Below are 20932 nucleotides of genomic sequence, written 5' to 3'. Positions count from 1 at the left end.
AAATTCTTTATACTAATTTTCTAACTTTTCTGTAAGATTAAAATTATTCCAAAGGAAAAAGTTAAAGAAAGAAAAAAAGGTTCGTTCATCTGCTCTCCCAAACATGTTCCTCTTCCCAACTTCACAGAACCATTTCCCCTAATCCTGAGTAATCGTTGATATTTCTTCTTCCCACTTCTAAAATAAAGAGGAATCCAAGTTTTATACGCTCTAGTTTAGTAATGCCTTTTGAAGCCTATTAGAACTAAGCCCTAGAGATGGAGTATGATGTAGAAACACTGGACTGGGAATAAGAGCTCAAGGCCCAGATCACTAAAACCTGCCAGTGAAGAAACCATCTTAGAGAAGTACAGCAACGTGCCTCAAACTCTCACAGCTAAGTGATGGGGCAAGGTTAAATCCAGGCTGGACACCAAAGCCAGGGCCCAAGATAAAAACCTTATGAAAATCAGATATCAATTTTCATTACAGAAAGGATAAACATCAAACCTTTATTTTTATTTATTTACTTTAATCCTCACCAGTGGATATGTTTTCATTGATTTTTAAAGAGAGAAACATTGATGTGAGAAACATCCATCGGTTGCTTCCCATGTGCTCCCAGACTGGGGATCAAAAACACAACCTTTTGGTGTACAGGACGATGCTCCAAGCAACTGAACCACCTCGCCAGGACAAACATCAAACCTTTAAAAATACGTAATAACATGCCCTGGTGTGGGTCAGTGGTTGAGCACTGAACTATGACTCAAGAGATTCCAGTTCTATTCCCGGTCAGGGAACATGCCTGGGTCGGGGGCTTGATCCCCAGCAGGGGCGTGCAGGAGGCAGCCAATCAATGACTCTCATCATTGGTGTTTCTATCTCTCCCTTCCTCTCTCTCTGAAATCAATTAAAAATTTAAAACAAATAATATATCATGAGGTTAAGAGACTCTAAAAGATTCAAGTTTTTATCAAAATTTGCACTACAATAGAGTAAAATATCAAGGATAAAAAAATTATAACAAAACAGTAATATCTCTATTAACAAAAATATTTCATCTATTGTAGAAATGTCATTTTGAAGTATAATAATTAAAAAGTATAAGAATCAATGCAGTACAGATTGTAAAATGGGGGTGCTATGTACTAAATTATGCCCCCAATCCACTTGTTGAAGCCCTATCTTCCAATGTGATAAATGGTATCTGGAGATAGGATGTTGGGAGATAATTAGGTTTAAGTGATACAATGAGGGTGGAGTCTCATAAAGGATTAGTGCTCTTATTAAGAGGAAGACACCAGAACTCTCTGCAATGTAAGAAGCAAGTCAGAACCTAACTGCTGGCACCCTGATCTTGGACTTCCAGCCTCTGTGATAAACTTCTATTGTCTACATCACCTAGTCTATGGTATTTACCCATGGCAGCCAGAGCTGACAAACAGGGAGGACTGATATATGAACTTCAGAAAACAGCATGTTGTTTATCACTCAAATTTTAACTAAATTTTCCACTTAAACTAAAAAGTAAAGACATTTACCACACTCCTTTGAATTCTAGGCCCGTCAGTGTTCACAAAATATAAACCTTCTAAAAAGTTTACTTATCTATGAACACTCCCCCACTTGATTGTAAACACATTCATTAATCAAAATACTAGTCTTTACACACTCCTTAAATATATCATGAACAAGAATTATAGAATACTTGACATTGAACATTATTTTATACTTAAAAGTAATGTGGCCTGAGTAGCTAACATATTGGACTTTGTCCTTTTCAAAGTGTTTTGTCAAAAAGTTGCATAAAGGCTTGGAAACCAGACAACACATATGACATATACATCTGCAAGAGTAACATGCATTCAATGACTTTAGGAGCTAGAAAGGTCTTGGAATGCTAGGGAAAATTAAATTGGGTAGAAGAACAGTTAAACAGCCATAGTTCAAAAACTAAATTTCATAAATACAGAATACAGACTCAGCCTGCTAATATGACACAGTACAGCCAGTGATAGAATTGTGGTAGCAGTGCTTCATAAAACTTGCTAGTTGAGTAGAAAGCTAATGCACAGATCTGGAATTATCCAAGTTCCACGAATTTTGTGGGGTTTTATTCACACTGCTTGAAATACTGTGCTCAAATCTAGGCTTCATTAAGACAAAAAAAAAAAAAAAAAAAAAAGGAGGTTGAACTGGTCAACTTCTAAGGTAACTCCCATTTCTGTTATAATCAACCAGTAATTCTGAAGTTAGTGACATCACATATTTTTAAGATCACATTTGAAGGTATAATAGTAAAGCTAAGAATATCATATGTTTAATGCCTCTACAATAAACAACACTACAGCAAAAGCATTAAAAATTATCATTTAAAGAAAGTGTAAAATAAACAATCTGTTGGTGTTCTAATCAGAATGGTAGAAGGAAGGGTTTAGGCTCTTAGAAACTGAAACAGGTGAATTGAGTTCCTGGGGCACAGAAGAAAGCCTAACAATCAGAAAAGAAATGTAGCTATCAAATATTCTGTACTACAAAATACTGTTCTAGCAAAGTAAAGCTGCATGTCTACCATTTCCTTGAGGTGATTGCCAGAGCACTTTCTGACAGCTTATAGGATTTAAAAAGTGTTCATATTACACTTCTCTTAAAACTGACTTAGTTTAAATCCCAGTTCTCATATTTAGCAGCTAGGTGTTTTCATAGCACCTAATTGTGACATATGCATATTATGGCATAAGCATTTCTCTGGTCAAAAAATACACACACACATATATATTTCCTCATGTGGGCTTTATCTTCTAGTCTACCGTGAGATTTAATTAACAAAGTGTGTATAAAGCTTTTACAATATTGTCTGGCATTTAATAAGAACTTAATAAATGGTAATATTTTCAAAACTTATACATTAAAAATAAAAAACCAAAGCATAAATAGTTTTAGTCAACTTTACTTTTTGCTAGGCAAGTACATCAGATATTATGGGAGAAAAAGAAAAGCATTCTCTTCAAGATGCTCAATAGACACCATGAATGACTCCAAACCTTTCATGTAACTCAAGGGCTGCCTGTAAGGGTTGGAATTGTAAGTTAAAATTTCTAAGTGTAGAGAATTGCTTCGCATCCCTCCCTAAAAGCACTGGCTCATTCCTCTATTAGTAAAACGTCTGTCTTGAGACATGTAAACCTATCTCTTTCTCCCACTTTCTACTTCCGTATGTCATAATATAACTAAACAAATTTTTTTTTTTTGATGAGGAAACCATGCAATCGACACTTGTAGGCTGCTCTTGACTTTTTAGTCCTTACTCAGTAGTTCTTTCTTCAGCAGAAGAGATACTTTCTCTGCCTCCAAAATGTCAGAAGACTGGGTCTACAACTGGGTGATATTTCATCTTTCTACATTCTGTCCTAATTGTGGTGTGGGCCACATGAGTCTATACATATTACAACTCATAGAACTGTACATCAAACAATCCAATGTTTCTTAATCTAAACAGTCATACAGCACTATGACCAATCTCCACCTCTGTCCAAAGCCTCATTTCAATCACCTTTTATTCTGCTTTTAAAATATAATTCCTCTATCTGTTCCATTTTCCTAACTTTCAGAAGCAATTCTATACCTCCCATATTGTGCTTCAATTAAGATCTACAAAATTTAAACCTAACATTAAAAGCAGTTACTGAAAATACAGGCCAACCTACACTAGTTATACTGCCCCAAATCTAAATTTTAATAGAAACTGAAAAATTAGCTTTTTGTTCCTTTGTGACAATTTCTTCAATCTCCCAATTGTTTCTGATGTATTTCTAAATGTATCCATAATATGTCTCCTCAAGGAGCCTTTCAGAGCGCCCACTAGCCTCCACAGGGCTTTAGTGCAAACAGAAAAACACATCCTTCTGGGAAGTTCCAGGCACTCCTTTTGAAGAGGGGCTGATGCCTTGAAAGAGAGAAGTAGAGGCACGATTTCCCCTGGGAGGCCTAGCCAGGGCACAGGACTCTGCAGACTGCATTTCAGTCTGTTGCTCCCTTCAGCCCCGCATCCACAAACCACACAACCCTAAAGAGCAGCCCTGCACTTTCAGATTATTCGTTAGGAAAGAGGAATATCAATTATTAACTTCTCTAGACACCCACTCTCCAACCACATATGCACCCATCTCTTATCTTGCAGACTCAACATTTATTTGGAGGGAATCTTCCAACTTCATAGAGAACCTATTCTCCCTTTACCTTTAACTTCCTATTTTTCATGGTTCTCTCTTTTTTTTTTTTTAGTATGGTCAAGACTCACACGATACCGATATCAAAGAATATTAAATTCAAAAACTATAAGGTAATACATTTAATCTCTGTAACAATGCTCTGATAGGGGAAAGAGGTATTATTCTTACTTCACAGATGAATATATTTAAAACCTGAGAAAGTCAAGTAACTTGCCCCCAAAGTTAACAGCTGACTAAATTTACATTTTTCAACTCCTAATCCAGAGCTCATTTTGAGTATTCAATACACCTAAAAATCAGGAGGCGTCACAACTTAGTCCTTCCTGCTTAACCTTTCATCCTCATTACGTGCCCTAAATTCTTCTTGGGTAACCAAGGACCTCTCAGCCAAATCCAAAGGCACTTCTCATACATTATTCTCACCTCTGCTACATCTGGCTCTAATAATCCCATTTTTCAGATTATCCTTCCACCCTTCTCTCTCCAGTGACCTCCTTCTTGTTCTCCTTGTCTTAAGCATCCTGTTACATTTCTGTCTAAATCACACCACTCCACTTTGCAGTTCATCATGGAAATGTTTGTCCCAGTTATGTAGTTAAGGCTCAAATTTATATCTGTATTCTTGTAATGTTGCCATTTCCTGTTTGATGAATCTACTCCATTCTAGACTTAATCACTTCTGGTCTTCATCAATTCCAACTGTTGCCTAAGCCTATCCAGCATTCACTTCTTGCAGTTTAGGTCCCAAAGGGTGGAATACAAGACTACTGATGGCATACTGCAACGATTTTAAGTGGTCCACAGAGGAATATTTAAAATTATATGTTTATTTTAAAACATGTTTGGGAAAAACTGTAAAACCAAATAATCATGTAAAATTTTCCTTTAATTAAAAGACAGTCGGTTGAATTAAAGAAAGATATTAACAGATAGGTGATTTGAAGATAAAACAAAAGTTTGAAATCTTGTTGAGAAATACTAGTCACTGGGAAATCCATGTAGCACATAAGTTAAGCGCTCAGGCTCAATAATTTGAATACCATGTACTAGCTAAGTAACTTTGAACAAATTATTTAAATCTCTTTAAATTCCACTTGTCTGGTTATATACTGGGGATAAAATAATCACCTCCTAGGCTTACTGTATGGATTGTAAGAGATAATGTACAAAATGTTCTTAGCTCAGTGCCCAGCACGGTAAGTGCTCAACAAATATTAATAATTACAATTATTTTTTATCTCTACTGGCCATCATGCCTTCACTTATAATCAACCAGGCATTCAATCTATACCACAGGCAATTTTCCATATATGGATTTTCTGCCCCAAATTTCCTTTACCTATTTGTATACCTTTATTTTTATCTTCTGGTATAAATAAAATTAAAAAAAAAAATCACACAATAACTTTTATTATTAGTCCTTAAGACTGTGAACATCTTGGCAATGGGACGTAAAAGCCATTTTCCTCTGATTTACTGAGACTTATAAAATTTTTGATGGAAAAAAAATCTCACGATCCATAGACATAAACTGTTTGAAAGCTCTTATGCTATTCTCATGGGTACATAAAGGGGAAAAAATGACAGGGTATTCTTTTGCTCCACTAAGATATTCATCAGCTAAACCTTAGTTGTAGTTGTGGGTCTACTGTTCTGTTCCCTAATCTCATTCATTCAATGACCTGTAATAAACTCTAGGTATACGCCAACCATCATACAAGGTGATGGAAACATGGAAACAATCTAGAAAAGGAAAAAAGACCAGTACTGGAATACAGGCAAGCAAGCAGAAAATTACCAAATATGCTATGCAAATAATACCCAATGGTGTTTTCAATACTAACTATGCTCCACAAACACTGATTGTATCCCACCCTCCTTTAATGCAGAGCATCTGCAGTATCACAGGGGCAAGTACATTACATTACACTGATAGTAGTTTTATTGCTATTTCGTGTTCAGATTCTAGGTACCTGCTAACCATATCGAAGTTTCTGTCTCTCAACTAGACAAGTGTTGAAACTCAGTAATTGCCATTCTTTAATCTGACTTGTTAGCAAATGTGTGCACCCACAAATCCCAAAACATGACTGGCATTCTGTTAATCTAGAGCAAAATAACAACTAGAAATACAACTAGCAAAAGATCAGTATATATGTAGCCTTTCTGGAGACTAGTAAAAAACATACAATAGAAAATTTACTGAAGTTACCCTCTCTAGAGAATACTTTTACCCATAAAGATGTCTTGGCTGATGCATCAATTGCACTACTGAGAAATTTAAAATGTCATGACTTCTACACAACAGTTAACAGACTGAGATAAGCTTTCATTGTGTTACCCTATTTATAAGGTGACACGTTTCAATTTACTGGAAGTACATTAGTCATAATCAAGTCAGACAATTTTTGGATCTTGTTCACTGGGAGAATAGGGTTCTGTACCAATTTGTGTAACATTTTATCAATGATCAGTCCTTGTCTTACACAAATATGGTATAAATAATTGTACAAGTTACTCAACTGACTTACAAATTTAAGTAGTGTTTGGGGGCTAGGAGGAAACCACTCAGAGGGAAAGAGGGACATAATAATCTTCAAAGACATTTTATCAGTAAGAAAGGTGAGATGGAGTAGGGGTAGGCGGAGACAAGGACAGAAATGTATTTCAGCTATCTGTAATGTACTGATTCCAGGGTTACCGACTGTATAGCATGAAGAAGAAATCTTTAAGAAACAAAATCCAGTACAGAAGTGTGAAAAAAAAGTCTTAAAAAAGAAAAGGAGGACATAAAATCTATTTCTTAAATTTCCAAAGAATATTTACTCTGTTCTAAAAATAAACAGATTACTTATTGCTGGGGGAAAAGTATCTTCTACCAATATTCTGCCACTCTCCCTCCACTACTATTGACCTTTTACTAGGTACTGAGCACCGTAATAAACCCTCTACATATATTATCTTTGTTAATCCTACAGCAAGCCTTTCCAGGGAGGTACTATTACTATCATCATCTTCATTTTACATATGAGGAAATATCGTATCAATAATAGAGGCCAGATCTCAAAATCTAAAAATTCTATCTGCCATGCTGTAGAGTTAGTTTTACTCCACTGGCCTTTAAGTGGAAAAGGGTACAAAAATTAGCTTCTACCACATCCCTAAAGTAGCCATAATCCATATTTTTTACACCTTCACATGCAATGTTTCTATACTGAAGTCAAGCAGAGGAAACTAGGTTAATAATGCTGTATCTTATTTAGTTTCCATAGTTCATAAAATTACAAGGAACAGGGAGGCAGTTTGATGGTTTACAGCATCCCTTTGGGTTCAGACAGTATGGATTTGAATCTATACAGCACCACCAATAGCTGCTGTGTGACCTTGGTCAAACTGCTTTCATCTCTTAGATTTTATTTTCTCATCTATAAAACGGGGATGATGACAACAGCACCTTCCTCAAAGGCTTGCTGTAAGATTAAAAAGGTAATGTGTGTAAAGGGCTGATTACTGTGCTCAGTACACAGTAAAAGGTCAACTAACGGTGGAGGGGAGAACAGCCACATGTATTAGCTCACCAGACGAAAATATATAAATAAAAGTAAAAAGCCTGTGTTCTGAAAATCCCAGTATAGAAAAGGAGAGGCTTACTATTTGACGGTATGCTAAAGATAAAACTCAAATTCAACATATTCCTAATTGTTTTAGGGGATCAATGCATGTGAGGTGGATCAGAAAAAGATGCTGCAATGCATCTAAGACACACACCTAAAAATGGCTCCAGTCGGAGCAGTATTTTAATTACCAATAGAGGAGGTTAAATCTACTTTTAACCAAAGCCAGAGGCAGGCTTGGTGGGCGCCTAAGTCTCACACTATCCTTTCTACTTGCAGAAATCAGCTATCGAGCACTGAATCAAGGATCCTGATGCTTCTAGTGCATTCCAAATGAAATCTTACAGCACGGCCGCCTACGGTACAATTTTCAAGTACCCTAGTGGGGTAAGAATCTAAGAGCCTACGCTGAAGATCAGCCAATGCGGAAATCCGGGTAGCTTGAGAAGCCAGCACACATCAGGCTTGTCGGACATCTCCAAAAAATACCTCAGATCAAGTCAAAACAAATACACATCCCTTTACAGGAATCTGACGCATTCCTCTGGGGCAGAGGAAGAATTTATCAGTGTTCCTACAGGCCCTCCTGCCCCTTTCTTCGAGTCCTATAGCGGGGCCTCGATCGAACACCGATAACACTGACGGCATCTCAAAGTGGGGGAGCTGCAGAGTGGGACTGACCACGCAGGTCAGAGGATGCAGAGGCCTAGAGTGCGAAAGCCTACGCGAACCCTCCGCTGGAGTTGGGGCAGATCGTTCCTAGCAGAAATAGGGCTGGTGCCGATTCTCCAGCGAGCCTCTCCCCGAGTCAGGTCTGTAACCCGTTCTCCCCGACCCCGCGCGCTGCAATTCCACCCGCACTGCACAAGCGAAAGAGGCAGGCAGGAAAGGCCCTACAGGAGCCCTGGAGCTGTTGGGGGGGATGCACGCCCCACGCTGGAGAGATCGCGATTCCCGCCCATCCCGCGGGATGGAAACCCCCTTCGCCTCCGGGCCGCGCGCGCCGTTCCCCCGCCAGGCCGAGCCGGGGCGGGTGGGAGAGGCCGACCGGTCCGGAACTCCCGCTGCAGACCACATGGGGCGGGTCTGACCCCGGTTTCCCGCTCCCCGAGCAGGCGGCCGAGACTTCCCGAGGCACGGAAAGGGTGGTCGCCGCAGAAAAGGGAGAGGATGTCCGGAACCCAGGCCCTCTCCACGCGGCTCCCCGGTGTCAGGGCGCTCCCACGCCCGCCCGTCCCGATGGGGCCCGCGTTGATCGTGGCTCCTCCGCCCGCGCTTTCCTTACCCGCCAGGGTGTCGAGCCGAGTGTGTGCGCGCACTTCGAGGTCCCCACGAGCTCTGGTCCAGGGAAGGGGGGTGGCTGAAGGACCACCGGACTGGCAGAGCCGCAACTGCGGATGGAAAAACCGCCAAGGCACTTTCGCTGCCGCCCGAGAGGGAGAGAGCGAGCGAGAAAAAGAAGCAAGATGGCGGCTAGCCAGCCCCTACGTATGACGTCATACCGCGGCGTACGTAAGGCAATCTCCGCAAGACCGCCCGCCGGCGCACAGACGGCCGGATCACGTGAAGCCTCCGTGGCCGCGCAACCCCGGAGGAAGGCGACGTCGCCACCTGCTGGACGGAGGGACGATTCCAGGTTGCTCTGCCTCAGGGAAGAGAGCACTCTGGCATGTGGTGGATGGGTTTGTGAATTGCTTCACAACAGCTTGGCGGTATGTGTCAAAATTAATGAATCATCTTTAATCTTGACATTTGACAATATCTTGGTATTTTTCAGAAAGGTACGTATTTAACATTCCAAAACCTGCTCTTGGTAGAGACATAGATAAATGCATCATCAAACATCCATATTAAGTAATATTTTGAAGTCATGAAATTCAGAATAATATTTAATAACCAGGAAAATACTCATGCCATAATATGCCTGAGCGGTATAGAGGCAGTGGAGATGGACAGTAGTAGACAGGTTTGGTATATATTTTGGAGCTAGAATATACTTTCTTGTACCAGTTGATCGCTTCTAAATGGGTGGCCTGGAGTGTGAATTAGAGTCAATGACAAACGTGTAGATTTATGGCTAGAACGACTGGACGGATGACTGACTTTTATAGAGACTATGGAGATGGGAGAGGAAAGGAAAACAGTTTGGTTGGTTGAGCAATAAAAAATAAATATTAAAAATTGGGAGGAATTAAATTTTGGACATGTTAAATATGAGATGTTCATGCAATGTCCAACTGTAGATTAAATATGCCGGTGACATGCATGTCTAGCGCTCAGACTATCAGGTATTGGAGATAGAGACTCCTGCTCCATAGACATGTGTTTAAAAATGGTGGGAAATGACAAAATTACTCAGAGACAGAGTAGAGAAAAAAGAAAAAAGGGCCAGACCTAAGGAACTACAACGTTTAGAGGTTAGGTGGAGGTGGAGCGCTTAGCAACGGACATGGGGGTGAAGCCAGAGAACTAGAAACCCCAAAGAGGATGATGTCACAGAAGCCAGGAGAGGAGAGTTTTACAAGAAGGTGTGAGCAATCAACTATGTTAAATGCTGCTGAGAGGTCAAGTCCTATGAAGAAGGAACCAGAAGTGTCCATTGTATTTGGCAATGTGGAGGTAGGTCACTGGTGTCTTTTGCAAGAAGTTTTGGTGGAGCTGTGAGGTCAGAAAGCCATATGGTAGTGAGCAAAATAGATGTTGAGAAACTGGAGACTAGATAAACAAGTCTTTCCAGATTTTAATTCTGCTGTGACAGAGAAACAAGGTAGTACCTGGAGGGAATGTGGACTAAAGAAGGACATTCTAAAGTATTGGAGAGAGCAGATCATGTTTGTATGATGATGGGAATAATCCAGAAGAATGATGTGGGCAGCAATTATGTAGCAGAAAGGGAACCTAAAGGAGGCAAATCCATGGGAAGGTGTGAAGGGTGGGGACAGAGCTGATCCAGGATTCACCTTTGAAGGAGAAATAGGTACAGCTCTAGGAACGTTTGATGATTTGATGGTGAGGACATAAGGGAAGTCCCACTGATGGCTTCTCTTTTCTCAGTGAAGTAGGGGACAAGGCATTCTGCTGGAAGGGCTGGGTGTGTAGGAGTTTGAGGAGAAGATCCAAAGGTTATCTCAATGAGTGAAAAAGTAAACCTAGTGTGAGGAGCCCTGTAGGACTGGCATGCTCTGCAGAGAACACTTTGGGAGTTTGTGATCACGGATGTAAGCTATGCCATTCCGTTTATTTATATGATTTCTTCAGCAGTGGTCAGCTCTTTGGTACAGCTACGGAGAAGACAGATAGTAATGCTGGGCAATGCTGAGCAGCTCCAGCATTCAGATGAGCTTATATCAACCAAGGTCATGAAACAATACACGTTAACACAACCAGAATATTCACTGATTAATTTCCAAGAGCTATCATTTATATACCTGAATACTAAAGACTGCAAAGCCAGTGCATTTTCTACATAGACATCCAGGAAACTGAAGGCATTACCAGAAAGTTGCTTGATGAACACAGATTCAGGAGGAGTGGAGATAAGTGTATAGACTGTTCCTGATTCATCTATCTCTATGACAGGATGATTTTGTCCCAAAGATAGAAATACTCAACTTCCAGTGGTTGCAACATTCCACATTGATCTCCAATACAGTAGGGACATCGTGCTGTGCTGTGGACTTGGGCTCCTCCTCTCCTTAATAGCACTTGGATGGGTACTGGTCCTAACGTGCCCCTTTGTGCTTCCTTTTCTGTTTCCATGGCTACTCAACCCTCTTAGCAATATTCTTTCAATAAAAATCAGGTTATAGTCAAGCCAGGCCAGTTTGTGTTTGAAAGATGACTTTGCTTGCTTGTGCTTTTACCCATTATTTGTGATCTTAAAGTTTAGCTCTCAGAGAGCAGTCTTATTTCCCTTATTTCCAATACTTTGGGGAAAATCTCTAGGTATTGGTACAATTTCCAAAGCCAAATAATATTCTTTTTGAATTTACTTTGTTTTGGCTTATTTACACCTCTCCTAATACTCCTTCAGTGTAAATAAATTTGTCATACAAAATATTTTCATGACAGAGTGAATGAAAACTTGTCATTTAATTTTCAGTTCTGCTTTTTATTTTTTAAATATATCTTTATTGACTGCAGAGAGAGGAAGAGAGAGAGATAGAAACATCAGTGATGAGAGAGCCATTGATCGGCTGCAGGCCCCAACCGGAGCATGTGCCCTGACCAGAAATCAAACCCCGATCTCCTGGATCCTAGGTCAACGTTCAACCGCTGAGCCACACCAGGCTGGGCTCTGCTTCTGCTTTTTAAACAATAGTAATTGCCAATTGTGGATATAAAATTAGGCAAACTAGTTTCTCATTGAAAACAAATGGAGTCTCCAAATAGTATGGCCTATTTCCTTTGTGATTGCCCAGCCTTATTAAGCTAATGGTTTTATTGAATTTCTACCCTTCTCCTCATTGAGATTGATTCTATAAACCTGTAGGCACTGAAGATTTATGGGATATAGGTTCCCCAATATCCAAAATTAGAGTGTTCCTGTGAGACACTTTGTAAGCCAAAATGGTGTAAAGCGAAGAAGCAATTACCATTAATTCACATGGAAAAATTTTTGAGTGTTCCTAGGCCCAAACAATAACCTGCTAAATCAAATATACTTAATTATGTCCAGTTTTGACACTAAGCTAACACCCTTACTAGCTCTCTTGGGCTTTTCTGATACCTTAGGACTTACCTTGCTAACGGAGGCACAAAATCAACAGAGATAAAGCATGGATGCTCACAGACATGGTTAGAGCTCTGGCAGCTTTGAACTGAGATGCTGAATGTGGTTCCGGGGCAGGAGCTCTCAGCAGAGCCACACTCACTGCTCAGGTGTGTGCTGCCTCTATAAGCCTGGCTGCCAAACATTTGGCAGAACATTATTTTCACTTTGCCCCTTTACATAAAAGTGAAAATCCTCTTCAGATTTCTTTTGGTGAGTGAAAAGAGGTACTAATGAAGGTCTTTCATGAAAGCAAAGTGGCGTAATGTGAATTTTCAAAAAGCAGGGGAGACCTGGCCGGCTGGCGTGGCTCAGCAGATAAGCATCAACCCACTGTGATGCAGGAGATTGGGTTCCTTTCCCTGTCAGGGTTGCCGGCTCGATCCTCAGCAGGGGGCGTGCAAGAGGCAGCTGATTAATGAGCCTCTCTCTCGTTTCTCTCTCTCCCTCTCCCTTCCTCTCTCTGAAATCAATAAAACATAAATCAAAAGAACAACAACAGGCTAGACCTGTATTAGGTGAAAAAGAAGAATGAAGGCATCATGCTTTATTAGTACCAATGCTTCTTAAAGGTTTATGCACACATGACAATTTTGGTTTCTTTTCACCAATGGTCCAGCAAATCATATTTAGTAAAACTGAAACATTATAAGCCTGATGTAATGAATACTGTAATACCCAAATACTGTATGAAAGTATAATCTGATTTATGAATGTCAACAGATATTACAACTTTGCTAATAAGATAAGAAAAATATTGCCAGTGTTTTAAAAAATTACCTTGGTCAACTTGTAGAAGGTTATATATTAGATAAACTATATATTATATGTGTTATGTATAAAATATTACATTATATGTAAAGTAGGATAACTATTTCTGTTATTTATCAGTCTATTATTAACTCAGTAAACCCTTTTTTTATAATGGAATAAAAGGTACATCTGGGGCAAAACGTTATTATCACAAGTCACATGTTAATGAGGTTTATTGTCCACCCAAAATTTCCCCAGAATTACCCCCCACCCCAATTTTCTTAGCTGAGAGGAGTAACCAAGGTCTTGGAGCAGTGGCCCGAAGTCAAGAGGGTGTAGTGTTGTTAATAAGCAATTTCTGGGAGCCCTGGGAAGAAGGGCGGGGAAGAGGGAGGAGATGGAGAAAAGAGACTTTCCGGCTCACAGCTCTGCCTGAGGCTGGCAGTTTCCCTGAGACAGGAAGTGAATAATGAAAAAGGTCTAAAGTCCAAAGGGTAAGGGGTGGGTCTAGGGAATGCAGAGCAGAAAAGGTGACAAAGGAAATTCGCCAGGCTGTAACTGAAGATACAAAATAGGTGATTTCTTAACTTTTTATTTTTTAATTTTTAATTTAAAAAAAAAATATCTTTATTGATTTCAGAGAGAGGAAGAGAGAGAGAGAGAGAGAGAAACATCAATGATGAGAGAGTCATTGATCCGATGGCTGCCTCCTGCACGCCCCCTACTGGGGATCGAGCCTGCAACCCAGGCATGTGCCCTGACTGGGAATCGAACAGTAATCTCCTGGATCCTAGGTTGACACTCATCTGCTGAGCCATTCCGGCCGGGTGATTTCTTAACTTTTTAGGCCAGAAAATAGAAACTGGAGATATTGCTAATGGATATAAATACAGTGTTCAATAATTATCTCTAAAACTGTAAATCTGGCTGCTGCCTGTAGCATTAAAGTTTAAGGCACTTTTAATTTTTTTGCTGCCCAACCAATTGTATATCCCATGTATAAATGAAACCACCCAGTTTTAAATATGTTATTGCTTCATAGTAATTAAGAGAAATAAGGTTGATAGTCCATTTCTTCAATGGCAGTGGGACAGGGTGTTTTGAATAACTTTTAGGCTTCCGATGGTAAAGAAAGGTTCATGTGTTACAGAGAATCAGTAGTCCATGTCTTGTTCCGATTTTGTTTCTTTGTAGTCTACATTCTTATTTCTGCTGGGGTTAATTAAGAGTCATTTCAGAAATATTTCTTTGAGTCTCAGTGAGATAATTGCTTCAAATGGGAATTAGTATTACAATGCTCTAAGAATGGGACCATTGGTAACTTTGTAGGGCACAGTCTGGATTGGAAGAAGAGAGAAGAGGAATAGTGACTGAAAGAGAATTGAGAAAAGCTTCTCAAAGTATTTAACAGCCTGGGTAAAGTGCAGTGAAGTGAAACTCTCTTCATGACAATATTCAGTATTACCTATAGGAAACTTGTAATTGCCAAGACTTAATCACTGTAATGATTAGGCTACATGAGACCAGGCGACCTGCTCAGCCTTGAGAAAATGCTGGTAGGGAAATGGATCATCCCAGTTTGCACAGGACTGTCATGGCTTTGATGCTTCCTATGACTCAGGAAAGTTCTCAGTCAGAGCAAAACTGGATAGTTGGTCACCCTGTGCAGGCCACAACGATGTGGAGACATGGATCTTAGTTTCAAGCTTCTTCCACATTAAAAATTCCTTTTGATCTCTACTATCTGCCAGACAGGATGCCCTTGATGAGACCACTAACAGGAAGAGTGCTTTGTCTGATAACAGAAAAGGACCTTCTAATTGTGAGGGGCAAGCCAAGCAGCAGAAAACTGAGAATCTGGGCCTGAGGAGCCCCTGGCAGCAGTTGGACATGTTGTTGTGGTTCCCACCTGGCTGTTATTGCTGCATTAACTCCTTTCACCCCATTATAGCTGCAAGTTAGCAAATGCCTACTGGGGCCAGCACTGTGCTAGGTCCACTGCACATATCATTTTTTTTTAACCCTCACCCGAGGATATTTTTTCCGTTGCTTTTCAGAGAGTGGAAGGGAGAGAGAGAGAAAGAGAAACATCGATGTGAGAGAGACACGTTGATTGGTTGCCTCCCCCATGCTCCCTGACCGGGGCCAGGGGTGTAGCCTGCAACTGAGGTACATAACCCTTGCCTGGAATCAAACCAGAGACTCTTCAGTCCGAGGACGGGCGCTCTAACCACTGAGCAAAACAGGCCAGGGCTCTGCACATATCATTTTACACGGCAAACTGCAATACAGATTCTAAAACTGAGGCTCAAAGAGGACAAGTAACTTGCTTTGAGCTCACAATGCTAATTGGTGATTGAGCTGGTGTTTTGAGCCAAGGTCTAACTTCGAACCCAGCTGACACTCTCATCTCACTCTTGCAACTGTGAGTATCTGTACAGGCAGCGAGCGAGAGATAGATGGGTTAAAGTTGCTAATTTCACTTCCAGGCTGACTGTACCTACGGAAAAAGTCCCATTTGGCTCTGCTTTCAAGAATGCCCAGCTGTGCTCAGCGTTTCCCATGTGCACCTGCTGATGCTCATATTTTGGATGGCGGAGTAATTCAATCTGTGTCAGAATAACTGTTGGTTCTTGGTTTTAACATCATAATTTAAAAGCTTGTAAAGGTTTCCAGGAGTTACCAGCTGGTCTAAATTTCACCTCGTGTACATGTCTTAGATTTGCACCAAGGGAATAATGTGAGTACCTTGAGGGATAACCTTGATGACATAAGCAAACTGTAGTCATGGAAACATCTTGGAGGCAGTTTGTTAGTGAACTGCTGCCCCAGCGACATAAGGCAATGCTATAGTGACTCGGGTAAAAGCAGTCTGGGATGTTATGGCCACCAGAGAGACTCTCAGGAGGCTTTCTAGAGGGAACAAAAAACATTTGGCTAGCTGCTGGCACATTTGTATTCATTCAACAAATATTTATTGAGCTCCTATTATTATGTTCTAGGTGCAGTAGATAAAGCAGAAGAAAAGATAAAAGATAAAATAAAAAAGTCCCTGAAGTTACTGAGCTTTTATTCTGGTGTGGGAGACAGATAATAAAACAAGTATAAAGGTATTTTCAGACAGCAGAGGACAAAGCACCAAGTAGTCCTAATTAAATCTTTAATAGTGATCGATTAAATTTATTGCAAGGTTCTTTTAGATTGATAGGTCCAATGGTTTATTTTAATTATGATTTATCTATAAAATATAATTTACAAACAAACCTGACTTTGCAAAGTGAGGTCTTCCTCTTTCTTTTCTTTTTCTTTTTTATTTTTTTAATCCTTCCCCAAGGATATTTTTTCCATTGCTTTTCAGAGAGAGTAGAAGGGAGAGAGAGAGAGAAACATTGATGTAAGAGAAACACATCAATTGGTTGCCTCCTGCACGCACCCGGACTGGCCTGGGGACTGAGCCTGCAACCCAGGCACAATGTACCATTGGCTGGAATCGAACAAGGGAACCTTCAGTCCACAGGCCTACGCTCTAACCACTGATCCAAACCGGCTAGGATGGGCTTCCTCTTTCTTGAAGACTGGGAAAATGTGAAGATTTATTTGTAAAAAGAACTAACAGTATTAGCTAACAATGTGGTTAAGTGCAAACTGGCTAGTACAGATTGTAACAACCATCACCTTTCGGATAAAACCTATGTTTTCCATGGCTGGGGAGGGTGGGTGGCTGACAGTTTAGAAGCATCCTCAGACAGGTTTCAAACACAACCCACAATTTCTTAAATTGGCTTATCCACTTGTTCACTTTCCTTGGTGTCTCATGCCTTAGAAGGGAGTAGGAGGTAAGAGGAGGAGGGTGATGTTATTCCGTGCTGTTCCCTGTGGGCTGCTTATATATAAAAATGGCACGCTGAAATTGTTAGAATGGTGCTTGTTGTGTTTAAGTGGGATGGCAGTGGTTGGGTATTTTGTTTTGTTTTGGAAAATATAGAAAGGAAGATCCCCAGGTATTAGAGTGTCTTGATTGTCCAAACCATTTAGTGGAAACCATGATACTCCACTGGGAGATGAAAATCCCCTTCAGGAGTGAAACAGTTGTCACTCTGGCTCAATTAGAGCAGGGTAAGGACCTGAATATAACTCACTCTCTTTTGGTGGTTTCGTACAAATAACTTTCCTAAAATATGTAAGTTTGAGAGAATGACCAATTATAGAAAAAGGAATGCTGCCTAAAATGTTAGAAAGGGACTCCGCTCTTCAGAGTAGAAGCATAGGAGATTAACTTATGTTTCTCAAAGAGGACTTGATGGAAGTAAAATCATTCCTTTTGGTGAGATGTCACCAGCATTGAGTGTAAACTGTTCATATACAGATGATAGTCCTCTTTTAATCAAGTCCACACCATACATTTTTGAAATTTTTAATTGTGTTTGCATGTGTGTCACCTGCAAAAGCTTACCAGTCAAATGTTAATTTATTTGAAAAGGCATGAAGAAACATTTAGAAAATAGAAACCTACATACAAATTTTACACAATTAGCAAACTGATTTCTGTGGTGTTCAAATTGATGTCAGACAAAAAGAGTTGCATTTTCTTTATGAAAGAATTTACAAATAAGAAAAACATACCATTCAGTCAAGTATGGTCTGGTGAGTGTGTCATTATCTGTTTATATAATAAACTCCCAAGCGCACATGCAAAAGTGTTCTATTCCTACTGGACCGAAGCAATTAGCTTGGAAAGTTTTTTTTTTTTTTTTTTTTTAAGGCTTGGCTTTCAAACAGTTGCCACCTCACAGATTGGTTCATAGGGTTTTTGGTTTTGTTTTTTTAATTGTAGGGAGCTGGGAAAATGCTATTAACAGTAGAGCTGATTTAAGTCAGTAAAACTTAAAAAAAATTTGAAAGCGAAAATCTCTTCTTTATATATGAGGTTAAAATCTAAGTATTATGTTGATAGTCAAAAATCAAACTTAAACTTGTTTTACTTTCAACTTTGCTCTTAAAACAAAATGGTTCGCACCATTTTCCTTATAAGTGTTGATGGACACTGAACCAATCAAAATGACTAGCTTTTTCAGTTGATACAATTAAAATTTTAAGGATAATGTATTCACACCTTCTCTTCTTTCCTCAGCACATTGCTGGCATATGTGACCATTTTTCGTTTTACACTTCTTGTCTTATAAAACCAAGAGACTCTTAACCAAATTAGAGATGTATTGAGGTAAAGAGTAAATTATATTTACCTAAGAGATATATTGCCATGAGGCTTACTAAAAGTTGATAAATCTATAAAACAGATCTCTGAGGTCTCTCATATATTATTTAGGAGATTCTTCTTCTGAAAGAGTTGAAAAGGCTTTTAAGAATGGGGATTATCTTAAAATGAGTTGTTATTATTGGGAGTAAGTCTATATCATTGAGAAATACATGAGAAAATATGTGTGGTATACTAGCAAGAGTATAATGGGTCTGGAAGTATCATAATATTAATAGTATTCTTAATTAATGTAGATGTCCTAGAAATCCTTTGAATAAAAATTTAAAAGTTTAGTATCTCATTGGTATTTTTAACTTGCATTTTTTGATTACTGGAGAGTGTGAACATCTTTTCATAAATTTGTTAGATATTCAGGTTCCTCCTGTGACTTGCCTGTTGTAATTTTTTGTCCAATTTTCTGTTGGATTTCCTGCCTCTTGTTGATATACAGAAGTCCTCTGTATTTACAACATACTAATTCTTTGAGTTTTAGAGGTGGCAAATATATTCTTCTAGACTATTCCTTGCCTGTTCACTTTGCCTATGATATCCTTCTTGAAAAGAAATCCTATTTTGATATACCAAAACCCACAGAATTTCCCCCAGATCTTTTGTGGTTTTCAGGCTTTCCTTCCTAACTCTCATTTTTTAGGTAACAAAGATATTCTATACTTTTCTTTTCTGGTTTCCATTTCAGATTAAAGTATCTAATCTATTAGTTAACATTTATAAGTAGCATGAGGTAGGGATCCAAGCGTGTTTTTCTCCATGTTGTGACCAACTCTCCCAGGTCACTTTCTCAATAATCTATCTTTTCTTCATTGGTTAGAGATACCACTGCTATCGTACAGAAGTTTTTATATGCACGCGGGTCTGCTTCTGGATCCTTGTTTTATTCCTTTGATCTATTTTTCAGTTCCTGTGCAGGTATTAGATTATTTTCTTTGCTTGGCTTTGTGGTATGTCTTCATATCTGGTAAGAAAAATCCTCCATCTTACTTGTGTCTCAGCTATTTTTTATACTTTTTAGAATTAATTAGTCACATTTCTCTCCAAGTTGTGCTGGAATTTTGACAGAAAATGTGTGACATCTATGTTATTTTATTTATTTATTTATTTATTTATTTATTTATTTATTTATTTATTTATCATTCTCATCCAAGAATATTTTTAAAAATTGATTTTAGAGGGAGAGGAAGGGAAAGGGAAAGAGAGAGCGAGAAACATTGATATAAGAGAGAAACATCGATTGGTTGCCTCCTGCTTGTCCCCAGACTAGGGATCAAACCCGCAACCTGGGTATGTGCCCTGACCAGGAATTGAACCCTCTACCTTTTGGTGCACAGGACAACACTCCAACCAACTGAGCCACCCTGGCCAGGGCTATGCTATTTTTAGAAGAATCTACAGATTTCTACTGGTAAGCTATTCCACGTCAACATGCTATTGTCTTTTCTGGCCTGCCTTTATGTCTTCAGGATTTGTAAGGCTACTTTTAGGACTCTCAAGTATGAAAATCATTAGAGATGTATTTAAAGATACATTTACAAGAGTATAGTGAATATTTGGAAACCATCCACATGTCCAATACCAGGAATGATTAAATAAATTGAAAATAGTTTGATGTATGCATTAATAGAAATTTATATCAATAAAAATTATACTTTTTGAGAACCTACAATGACAGAAAATCTTGTTATACTATTACATAATTAGCTGGGAGATTACAGGGATTAAACTGGGTATGTTCCAAATTATCTAAAATGAACATGTTTTATTTTTATAACTGTCTTTTTTTCTTTTAAGAATTTGTTGGAAGCAAATAAGTTAAGCATTTCCATCTGAGTGTACAGGAACATTGGGAAACCAGTTTCTGACTCAGCAGATGAGCTCATCAAGCAAGAAACAATAATTCAGATGTAAATTTCCTAGCTAGATGCTGCCTGTTCCATCTGCTGGGACTCCTGACAATTTTTAGGCCACCTGACTCAGCTAAGCATGAGTAAATGTACTTTCACATGTTCGATTTTTCATGTCACAAATATTTAATATTTAATCTGACACTATGCAAAGCACTCTATTAGAGCCATTAAAGATAAAGGGATGAGCCAAATAGCCTCAGCCCTGCAAGGACTCAGCATGGCATATACAGATCAAGGATTTGCCTGATTTTCAGGCCCACCCTCTGTGCCAAGTCTCAATTCTTCTATGCTCCAGTCACCTTAGACATTTTTTGCTTTTATCATAGCTAATAGAATTATGTGAGGTTTGTGCTCACTCTCCTGTATGGGAGAGGGAGAAAGGAGGTTACACTTCTAGCTTC

At 39.2% G+C, this 20932-nt stretch overlaps 1 protein-coding gene across 14 annotated transcripts in view; it reads right to left on the bottom strand.

Moving 5' to 3' along the window:
• The window catches only part of PRRC2C (proline rich coiled-coil 2C), a 69215-nt gene extending 59906 nt beyond the window's left edge, over nucleotides 1-9309 (bottom strand). For all 14 annotated transcript variants that reach the window (XM_016221426.2, XM_016221434.2, XM_016221429.2 and 11 more), the window contains exon 1: nucleotides 9114-9309. The gene's annotated coding sequence lies outside the window, so the exon portion shown is untranslated. The remainder of the gene's footprint in view (nucleotides 1-9113) is intronic.
• Between the last annotated feature and the right edge of the window lie 11623 nt (nucleotides 9310-20932).

This window comes from Miniopterus natalensis, chromosome 19, assembly GCF_054644295.1.
Source record: "Miniopterus natalensis isolate mMinNat1 chromosome 19, mMinNat1.hap1, whole genome shotgun sequence".
In the NCBI taxonomy this organism is placed as follows: Eukaryota; Metazoa; Chordata; class Mammalia; order Chiroptera; family Miniopteridae; genus Miniopterus; species Miniopterus natalensis.
This window is presented reverse-complemented; position numbering and strand designations above follow the sequence as displayed.